This window comes from Elephantulus edwardii, unplaced genomic scaffold, assembly GCF_000299155.1.
Source record: "Elephantulus edwardii isolate Elephantulus edwardi_28Jun2011 unplaced genomic scaffold, EleEdw1.0 scaffold00311, whole genome shotgun sequence".
NCBI classification, from domain to species: domain Eukaryota; kingdom Metazoa; phylum Chordata; class Mammalia; order Macroscelidea; family Macroscelididae; genus Elephantulus; species Elephantulus edwardii.
In genome coordinates, this window is record NW_006400061.1 from 2191136 (window position 1) to 2203033 (window position 11898).

An 11898-nucleotide genomic window follows, 5' to 3' on the forward strand; every position below is an offset into this window, starting at 1 on the left:
TAGGGCATTATTTTTATCGTAGGAGTATGCAATGAGGGTTGCAGAGTGGATTATATTTGGGGGTAGGGGGTGGAGTTTGGGGAGGTGCGGGGGCAATTGTGTACCAATGAGGGAGTTTTTCTTTTGCTTTTCAAGGAGAGGAGCAAACGGGGAGGGGGTGTTTGTGCGGGGAGAAGGGTGCAACAATGAATGAATGGAATTCCAAAAATCTCTGTAGATGTTCATTGAAATGAAAAATAAACAACCTAAATTAAAAAAAAAAAAGAATTAGGTTTCTTTCATTGTTATTTTCAGGTAAGTTTCATTCAAGAAGGAAAGGCAAGAACTTTCAGATTTTCTGCAAGAAAGCAGCTGAAGTGCTTTGTCATCAAACTAACTGAGCATGAAGGTAAGTGATAACATGAAAGTGATGGAAAGTGAAAAAAATCAAGATCTCTTGTTCCCGTGAAGTGAAATAACAGTTCCTGGAGAACCAGTAGATAAAAGAGAGAGATAATGTTTTCAATTCAGAAATTCTGAAGAAGTTATTGGTAATACCTAGCAATAATGTCTATTTTGTGGCCATAGATATTGTTGAGGGCAGAAGAGTAGATTGGAGTAAAGAAGTTCTAGATTCTGAAAAAAACAACATAGTGGGTCTTCTAGTAGGATTAAAGAAATGCTAAGATTGAGTCTAAAAATAATGGAGGAAACAAACGCACTAAACTAGTTGATAAACTCATCCAAGAATTATGAGAGGTGACCAAGAGATTCTGGAAGATCTCTGAAAAGATGTTAGGAGGTAAAGCCTGAAGGTATGAAGTCAATGGTTTGGAATCTTTGAATAAAAAGACTGATGGTTTGAAAGTAACAATAAGAAGAGGACACCAACTCCACATACAGGTCCCATGGCAAATGAGGTGTGAAAGAAAAGGCATCTTCTATTTGAAAGAGCCTCTGGGAAAGAAGTTTCCTCCAGACACAGTCAGGTTTCAGCTGGATGAAGAAGGAAAATCAAATGTTAAGAGAAGAATCTAGAGCATCAAGAGTTGCTGGTGGCAAAATAAGAATTCCAACAAGTAAACTAAAGGAGTTTGAAAACAAAGGGAAATCACAGGAGACAAGTCACATTTGGTAGGTCTAGAGGTGGGAATGAGAGGGAGAGGGCTGAAAGGAGTGTTAGGATAAAGAATGTGGGATAACTATCTGGGAGATTTGGGCTTCCAAGATTGACTGAGATAACTGAGACATGAGGCATGTAGGTAGTGATTCTGAAAGAAGGACTGGATCATAAGTAACCTGGATCTTTCAGGGTGATTAGCTCAAAGATGTGATATCATTGATCAATAATGCAGCTCAAAGAACATCTGGACTGCACAAATGACCATTATTGTAAAAGTATAAGGATAACTAGTATAATTTATATGAGGTCTAAGGGAGGAAGAGGTGGGAGCAGAAGTGTAAAGGTGGGCAGGGGGAAAATCATAGGGTCACAACAATTTGGTGGGTGGAAGGATGGAGTAAAGGAAATGGGAAAGATTCAACAGAGACCTGAAAAGACAGGGTAAAGGTGGGCATAATTCAATGGTGATTCATTTTATAAAACACAATGGATGGGAATGATTGTCTGAAACACAATGTGAATGAAAGAAAGTGTGAAACAGGGCATATGAATTTTGATTGCAAGTCAATGTAAAATGACATTTTTTTAAAAAAAAAAAAAGGAGAGAGGTCCTTAAAAGCAGATTTGACCTATGCAATTTGTCATTTGGTTTCCTGATTGCATGTTCCATGTGTGCTGATTGTGGATTCAAGAAAAATGAAATTCTTGATAACTTTAAAAAGAAAAAAAGAACAAGAATAATAAAAGAGAGCCTACATAGGGAGTCCAAATGGCTTAGCGGTAAAGAGCTGTACTACCAACCCAAAGGCACACAGTTCTAATCCACCAGCTGCTCTGCAGGAGATAGATATGCAATCCCTTCCCACGTGAGTTACTGCCTCTGAAAATCCACTGGAGGGTAAACTATGAGTCGATTCCAACTTAATGGTATGTAACAACATAGTCTGTCATTTTTCCTTTATTCATACTTTCTACAGTCCACATTCCAATTAGTAATGGATGCATATAGCTGTTCCTCTTCTTGCAGTGTTTTCCGATCTGAGGTCTCTCCCTACAGTACTATACCTAACAGCGTTTCTCTATTGTTCATAAGTCTTTGAAGGCTTTTATTTCAGAAGTGGATGGTTCCCTGCTTCTTAAGCAGTCTTAATTTGGAAGTCTCATGGAAACCCATTCAACCTGCTGGCATTTGATATACCAATAGCATAATTTCCAGCATCACAGCAGCCTGTTAAGTCACTCCAGTAAAGCAAATTAACAGACAAACACTGTAATCTAAGAGCACACTATTAAAAAGTACGCATACACATGCCTAAGTTTTAAAATTAGCAGAAGCATGTAAATCACTCCCCCAATACAACAAATTAACAAATAAGTGTAATTTTCCTAAGAGCAAACCACAAAAACAAGCAAGCATGCAAGTATCATGTCGCGGGAGGTATCTGTCTCCTCTTTCACAGTTGAGGCAGGTATTCGACTGTGTGGATCACAAAAAACTGTAGCTAATATTGGGAAGAATAATGATCCCAGAACACTTAATTGTGCTTATATGAAAACTTACCTAGCCCAAGATGTTATTGTCTAAAAAGAGCAAGGAAACATTACATAGTTTAAAACTGAGAAAGGTGTGCCTCATGGTTCATCCTTTCTCCATATCTATTCAATCTGTATGCTGAGCAAGTCATTTGAGAAGCTGAAATTTGTGAAGAGGAATATGGTATCAAGATTGGAGGAAGACTAATCAACAACCTGCATTATGCAGACGACACAACATTGCTTGCTGAAAGTGAGGACATAAAGCATTTGCTGCAGAAGATCGAAACTATAGCTTTTACTATGGATTACATCTCAATGTCAAGAAAGCAAAAATCCTCACTACTGGATCATGATAGATGGAGAAAAGACTGAAATTGTTTATGATTTCATCTTACTTGGATTCACAATCAACACCCTTGTTAACCAGCAGTCAAGAAATCAAAAGATGTATGTTTCATTAAGAAAGATCTGCTGTCAAGGAGCTCTCCAAAGTGCTAAAGGGCTAGGATGATAGTTTAATATTGAAGGTGCATCTGATCCCATTCATGGTCTTCTCAATGATTTACCATGCATCTGAAAGTTGGGCAATGACTAGGGATGAAAGAAGGAAAATCTACACTTTTGAGTTTTGTTGTTGGAGAACAGTACTGAATAAACCATGCAATATCAAAAGAACAAAGAAAGTTGCTTGGAGAAGGAGAGGCCAAGGTGCTTCCTGGAGGCAAAGCTTTGTCTCACATTCTTTGGGTGTGTTGTTAGTAAGGCCAGTCCTTGGAAAAGGACATCATGCTTAGAAAGGTGGAGAGTCAATGAAAGAGAGGAAGATCCTTAACAAGATGGATCGACATAATGACTGTACCAATGGAGAATAGTGTATCAGGGATCATGAGGATGGTGCAGGATAGGTCAAATAAAATAATATCTGTCGTTCATAGGCATGGCATACAACTCTATGGCACGTAACACCACTTCACCTTATCTCACTTAAACCTTATTTAAGACCTCTGGGGAAGGTGTTGTTTTCATTCTCACTTTGCTGAAGAAAGCAGATCAACTAAATTTGTCTATTAAGAAATAATCAAGCTGGTCTTATGTGTAGAATACCTGACATCGGACACTATGGTGTGCCAAACCTCCATTCACTTGTATGCGGTAAAAGTTCCTGCAATTCAGGATGGAGATAAAAATTAGTTCCTTTAAAAGATGCTTTGTGTTTACACATCTTTCCCCAAATCTAAGTTGCTTCCTTGTTTTGTTGTTTGTTCTTGTTTTTCTTGTTGTGTACCATCTAATAAGATCTGGCAGGCACAGGAGGAGATTGCCCCTCCTTCTCCAGCCGAGATTCAGCAGAGAATCCCTTTGGGATTGCAATGCAGCTTCTTGCCACTAGGTCACCAAAGCTCCCTTGTTAAACACTGCACACACAAGCATACATACATAAACAATTTGTAATTTTTTATCTGGCAAGCTAGTTATCCAAAGTAAAATGGGTACACTTTAAAAAAATTACCACATCTCAAAGACAGTTAATTTTTTTTAAAGTGTAGTAATTCTTTGTAGAGGGCACAGCATTTTTTTATATGGCTACCATAACTTTTTAAAACAATGTTGATTTATAATTACATTTATGCTGTTTGCACGAGGCAAAAAGGAACTCTCATGACCCGTTCAGGTTTGTTTCTTAATTAGTCAATCTCCAGTAAGCATTCCAGTCATTGTTGTGTAATAGTTCCATTCTGTATTCCAAAATATTTATATAATATAACATATTTGAGTTTATTTACTTAAGACAATTGAGTTTTAAATTTCCTTAGGATACATACAGACCTGTAATCCAGCCAGCGTTCCAGTTATAGTTCCTCAGAATTCTCCATCCCCTCTAGCCTCCTCCCAAATCTGTTTCTATAATTCATCTCTCCTCTCTGTCTGCTCCAGTATTTTCTTCTGTATCTAAATGTATTGTAGCTTTTGGTCACCTTAATTCACAGTGTGCTTCTCTAGTGTGTCCTCCAAATCTCCCTTCTAGCATGAACAAACATTCTGTGTATTTCCCTCACACATCTCCTACACATGCATATCAACTCTGGTATATTCCAAGGCTTTTATTTAATAATTTCTCCTTCCAGCAGGTGAAGGTCAACTGAAGTCCCCTACCTACTATCCTTCTACATGGTTCCCTATACATGTGAAAGATACCTTCCCATATTCCTTAATTGCATAAGATTCAGGCTTACTGTCTTCTTCCACATCCAGTCCTACAACAACATCCTTGACTCTTCTGTTGCCTTCAATATCCTTTTATTAACTTTGGTAACATTTGTACCTTACGATGAATGTCAGCAGACTGACAGTTCTTTTCTTTGATTTCAGAACACTCCATCTCATACACTTTTCAATGTAGCCAAACTATCTTTCCTCATCGTCCACAACTCTGCATTTCAAAGATCACAAACTGAAAGTTAATCCACCCTTCCAGGCCATATGTTTGCTTCTCAGTTTCCCATTATTTCACTACTTCTGCCTTCTAACCTTCATACTAACCTACAATATCACAATCTTTCTGAGTTCAGCTTTGCTTACCTCCCTTTCCAACCTGGTACAAGGACCAGACTGGAAATAGCTTTGCTAGAATTCTCCACCCCTTGGTCTCCCACATCCTCATTTTGTCTATAACTATCTCGCTTTCAGAGTCTCTTTTGGCATTCATTTCAGTTTCTTCTTTCTCCTGTCTTGGTAATTACCTTTTGCTTTGTCCATGGATGATATCCTTGATGTCATCCCACAACATATCTGGTGTTTGATAATTGCTGTTCAATGATTCACACCTATTCTTAGATGATTTTTAAATTCAGGTGGAATTGACTCAAGATCTTATTTTGGTTTTCACAGACTTATTTTAATTTTCTTTACCCTCAGTTTGAACTTGCACATGACTAGCTGATGGTCTGTTCCATAGTCTGCCCTTAGCCTAATTTTGACTGCTGATATCCAGCTTCTCCAACAATTCTTCCCCAAATGTAGTGTATCTGATTCCTCCGGTTCAGGTAAGGTCCATATGTAAAGTCACCATCTGTGTTCTTTTAAAATGATATTTGAAGTGAATAAACCATTGCGCACAAAAAATTTGATCATTCTGTTTCCAGCCTCATCTCTGTCACCAAGTTCATATTTCTCAACTACAATTCCTTCTTCAGTGTTTTCAACTTTTGCATTCCAATCATCAATTATCATTAATACATCTTCATTACATGTTTGGTCAATTTTGGACTGCAAGATTGTGTAAAACATTTTCATTTCCTTCTCTATGGCTATAGCTGTAAGAACATATCTTTAAATAGTAGTCATATTAATAGTTATTCATTGTATGTTGTTGTTATGTGCGTTGAGTGGCTTGCAATTCAACAATCCTAAGTACAACAGCTCTAAAGTCTGCTCTATCCTGCGTCAATCTTACTGCCTCTACACACCTACTCCCATTACCCCAGTCACTGAATCAATCCATTCCATCGAGGGTCTTTCCCTCTTGTGCTGTCCCTCCACCTTCCCAAGCAAGATGTCCCTCTCCAAGGACTGGTCTCTCCTTACCACATGCCCAAAGTATGTCAGACAAACTTCAGAAGACTCCAAGGAGCAGCCTGGTTTCACCCTCTCTAGGATAAACCTGTTTATTCTCTTCCCAGTCCATGGTATATTCAACACTCTTCTCTAGCACCACAGCTCAAAGGCATGAATTATCTCCTTCTATCATCCCTAAACATTGTCCTGCTGTGACGCATAGAGAGCAATTGGGAAGACCATGGCCTGGATCAGACACATCTTAGTCTCCAGTCTGACATTGTTGCTCTTCAGTAGTCTGGAGAAGTCCCTGTTAGCAGAATTCCCCAATGCAATTTACTTTTTTATTTCTTTGCTGCTGTTACCAAGATTGTGGAGTCAAGCAAACGAAGCTGTTAACAATCTCAATCTCTTCACCATCTATCATGATTCTACCCATCAGCCCAGTGGTGAGAATCTTTGTTTCCTTGATGTTAAGCTTCAATCCATACTGAAGGCTGTGGTCCTTGATCTTCTGCAGCAAGTGCTTCAGATCCTCCTCAGTTTCAGCAAGGAGGATTGTGTCATCTGCAGAAAGCAGACTGTTGGATGACTTTCCCTCCAATCCTGATGCCACTTTTCTCCTCATAGAGCCCAGTATCCTGGATTATCGGTTCTACATGTAGATTGAAAAGGTATGGAGACAGGACACATCCCTGGCAAATATTCTTACAGATTTTGAACCATGAAGTGTTTCCTTGTTCTGTTCTGACAACTGCCTCCTGGTCCAAGTACAGGTTTCACATAAGCACAATCAAGTGTTCAAGGATTCCCATTCTTCTCTGAGTCAGCCACAAGTTGTTGTGATCCACACAGTTAAATGCCTTTGCATAGTCAGTGAAACACAAATAGACATTCCTCTGGTACTCCCTGCTTTCAGCCAAGATCTATCTAACATTAGCTATAATATCCCTTGTACCAGGGCCTTTTAAAATTTTATTATATGAGTTTATTTACAAAATTCTAATACATTGTTTTTCAGACCAGATTCTTCCAAATTCTCTCATCTCCTCGAGCCATCAAGTTGTACAACCTCATGATTAATCCTCATCCCCATCTTGCACATCCTCATCCTTTTGTTTCCACCCTTCCCCCCACCTCGGATCCTCATACTCATTCTACAATAATGGCTTTATACAATGTTTATCCTTGTGGGACTGAGTTAGTTCACTCAGCATAATGCTCTCCAGTCCCTCCCAAGTTAGGTAGTAATTTACAAAATCATTGCTCCTGTGTGCTGTGTAGTATTCCATTGCATGAATATACGATAATTTCTCAATCTGTTCATTTGTGGTTGGCTGTTTGGCATGTTTCCAATGTTCTTGGTATAGTGAATAATGCTGCTATGAACATTGGTGTACATGCTTCCATTTTCACCTCAGTTCTCATTTTCTTGGGGTATATTCCAAACAGTGGAATAGTTGAGTCATCTAGTATTTCTGTGTTCAGCTTTTAGAGGAATTGGCCATGGCCTGTTATAAACTCAGTATGCACATCTGTCAGTTCTCTGTTGATGTGCTGTTCCAGTCATTTTTGGATAATTTTCAACAAAATCTTGCTTGCATGTACCATTAATGATATTGTTCAATAATTTCCATACTATGTCAGGTCCTTGGAGTGGGAACAAATATAGATCTCTTCCAGTAAGTTGACCAGGTGGTTCTTCATATTTCCTGGCACAACTTGGTGAGTACGTCCAGGGCAGAATCTTTTCATTGAAATATGTCAAAATTGGTATGCTGTCAATTCCTGGGGCCTTGGTTTTTGCCAGTTCTTTCAGAGTAGCTTAAACTTCTTCCTTCATCATTAAAGACCTTTGCTCATATGTTGTTTCATGAAATTCTTCTGTGTCAGCCATTTCCTTTTGGTACAGTGACTCTGTATACTCCTTCCATCTTCTTTTAATGCTTCCTGGATAATTTCATATTCTTCCCAAAGCATCCTTATGTATTGTAATGTGTGTGGGTAATATCCTATCACTCACAATATTGTACTTCAGGATAGAACTTGAAATTGTCTTTTTAACTATAAATGCAATACCATCATCATTACATTTTACATTTTTAGAATAGTAGTAGTAATTGTTGTTCTTGTTGTATGCTGCCAAGTCAAGCACCACTCATAGTAACCCCATGCACAATCGTTCTGAACTCTGCTCTATCCTGAGCAAATCTCACTTTCTCTCACACACCTACCCTCATTACCCCAATTATGTGTTAATCCATCTCATCAGGGAATTCCTCTTCTGTGCTGTTCCTCCACCTTGTCAAGTATGAAGATCATCTCCAAAGACTGGTTCCTTCCAGCAACATGCCCAAAGTATGTGAGATGGAGAGTCATAATCCTTGCCTCCAAGAAGTAGTTTGTCTTCACCCTCTACAGGACAGACTATTTTGTTCTCTTGGCAGTCAATGGTATATTTAGTACTCTTTTCCAGTACAACTCAAATTCATCATTTTTTTTCTTCTTCTCTCATTCCTAGTCATTGTTCAGCTCTCTGATGCATAGCAAGTAATTGTGAAGACCATGGTCTGAATCAGGCACACCTTAGTCTCCAGACGACATCATTGTTCTTTGGTACTTTGGCAACGTCCCTGACAGCAAATTTTCTCATTGCAGTTAGTCTTTTGATTTCCTGACTGCTAGTGCCAAGAGTGTTGACCGTGGAATCAAGTAAACTGAAATTGTTAACAATCTCCGTTTCTCCTCTCTATTTCATGGTGTTGTCCATTGGCCCAGTGGTGAGAATCTTTGTCTTCTTAATCTTCATTCCATATTGAAGACTACAGTGCTTGAACTTCTGCAGCAAACACTTCAGATCCTCTTCAGTTTCAGCAAGCAAGACTGTGTCATCTGCATAATGCAAGTTGTTCTAGTCTTCCTCAAATCCTGATGCCATCTTCCTCCTCTAAAGCCTCTCCACTAATCTGTTGGGCATATGAATTGAAAAAGTGTTGAGACAGGTTACATCACTAACGCACTCTTTTCCTGACTTTGAACTATGCAGTGTTGCCTTGCTCTGTTCCGATGACAAGTGTTTTGGGATTTCCATTCTCCTCAAGATTAACCACTATTTTATGTCATCCCACAACTCAATTGATCTTCGATCACTGGTGTTGAAGACTTCACACCTTTTCTTAAGATGACTTTGAAATTCAGGTAGAATAGATTAAAGATCATATTTTGGTTCTCAAGGACTTGTTTGCAGTTGTCTGGCAAATGAATTGAAAAGGTCCATAATTGTTCCCATTCTCAAAAAAGATGATCCAACAGAATGTGGAAACTACCAAACAATATCATTAATGTCACATTTAAGCAAAATACTGCTGAAAAGTATTTAAAAATGGCTAGGAAAGTACATAGATAGGGAAATTCCAGACAGTTAAGTGGAATTTAGAAGAGGCTATGACACCAGGGATATCATTGCTGATGTCAGATGGACCCTGGCTGAAAGTAGGGAATACCAGAAGAAGGTCTACTTGTGGTTTATTGACTATGAAAAAGTATTTCACTGTATGATTCAAAACAAGATACAGCTAACACTGAGGAAAAATAAGACTCCAAGAGCACCTAATTTTGTTCATGTGAAACCTATACCTAAACCAAGAGGTCGTTGTGTAAACAGAGCAAGAGAACAAACACTACATGGTTTAAAAATAAGAAGGGAGTGCATCATACCCATTCAATCTGTATGTAGAGCAAATGATTCAACGTAATTCTATGAAGTATGTGGCATCAAGATCGGAGGAAAATTCAAAGAAAAACCCTGTTATCAATTTGATGGGTGTATGGGGTGAAGGAAACGAGAAGGATCTTTTGTGAAAAACAATGTATTCAAACTTTGTAAATAAACCAGAACACAAAAAAAATAATGCAGAAAAAGAAAAACGTTTGTTATGCAGATGATGCAACCTTGCTTGCTGAAAATGAGGAAGACTTGCAGTTCTTGTTGTAGAGGTTCAAGAAATGCAGCCTTTAGTATGAATTGCATCTCAACGTCAAGAAAACAAAAATTCCTACCACTAGACCTACAGGTAGCATGATAGATTGAGAAAAGATTGTAACTGTCAACAACTTCATTTTGCTTTGATCCACAATCAACACCCTTGGTACCAGCAATCAGGAAATCAGGAGACTTACTGCCCTCGGAAAGTTTGCACTCATGGGATCTCTCCAAATTATTGAGGAGTAATGGTGTCACTTTGAGGACTAAGGTGCATTTGATCCAGGCTATGATTTTTCTGATCACCTGCTATGCATTTGAGAGCTGTACAATGAATAAGGATGACAAAAGAAGAATTGATGTCTTTGAGCTGTGGTATTGGAGAAGAGCTCTGAACAGTCCATGGACTGCCAAAAGAACAAACAAATATATCTTGGAGAAAGTGTAGCCAGAGTGGTCTTTGGAGGCAAAGATAATACAGCTTTGTTTTTGCCAAACAAACTCTACTCATTGATTCCACTTATTTACCCACTTATACATTCATTCCTGGAACTCTGAGATAATCACTGCTATGCTGAGTTACTTTTTCCCCACTTTGTTAAAACTTATTAAATCCCTTCACCAACAAATTAAGACTTCTCATTGATTATCTCCTTGCTCTTTCTGTATTGTTTAACTGGATAGGTGCTTCTTCTTTCCAGAACTAGCTCTGTCTTTCGTCTGCTGAGAAATTTGTTATTAACTGCTCTTGAGTCAGCCCCCTAACTCACAATATCACTGAGTAGAACTGCTTCATAAGGATTCTTGGTTGTAATCCACAAGAAAATTTCCCATTTTTCCCCCCTGCAAAAAAAAAAGCAGCTGGGAAGGATCAGACCTTGGCTTAGCCACTGATCATAAATTGCTACAGCTAGCTCCTCTGGCAAACTTTGACCCTAATTCTCCTCTTGCTTCTTCTAGTCCTTCTCCCTGTCTTCCAGCTCTCCAAAGTTTGATGCTTCCCTATGTTACATCTTCATCTTTTCAAGTTCTATATTTTGCCCTTATGAATCCAATCTACTACTCATTCCTTCATGTTGTAAGACCTCAGGTTTAAAGGCAGTCCAACTATTTATTAAAGCAGGGAAAAGGAGAGGAAAGAACTATGAGAGAGAGAACTATAAAGAGAGGAAAGAACTATGACAATATTAGCAAACTAACCAGCCTTTCTTGGGCTTCAGATTCATGGTGTCATTACATGGAATAAATGCCAGATTGTACAAAGAAACTTGTCCTGGAGCCAGAAAAACGCAGGTGAATAGTCGACAGTTACTTTCTTCCCCTATTTCCTAACAATTTCAAACATCCCCTTCCTCCAAAACACTACTCTGTTTTCCAAAACACTTATACTCTATCCCAAATCAGGTTTTTTCTTCCCCATTTTTGTAATGACACAAATCTCCCAACCAAGGCTGCAAACCACAGAAAAACCATCTTTAGTGTTTCTTTTATTCCTCTCGATGTACCACTTGCCAAGTTCAAACACTCCATTTTTACAGTGTTCTTCAATACTCTTTCTACACCCACAGTCAACACTCTCTTTCAGACCAGGATTGTTTCTTGTTAAGAACCCTCGCAGACTTCTTTAACTTTACCATTAGTCTCTTTGTACCTTAATCTTTCAATGTCCATTAAGGAGGAGAGAGAGAGAGAGAGAGAGAGAGAGAGAGAGAGAGAGAGAGAG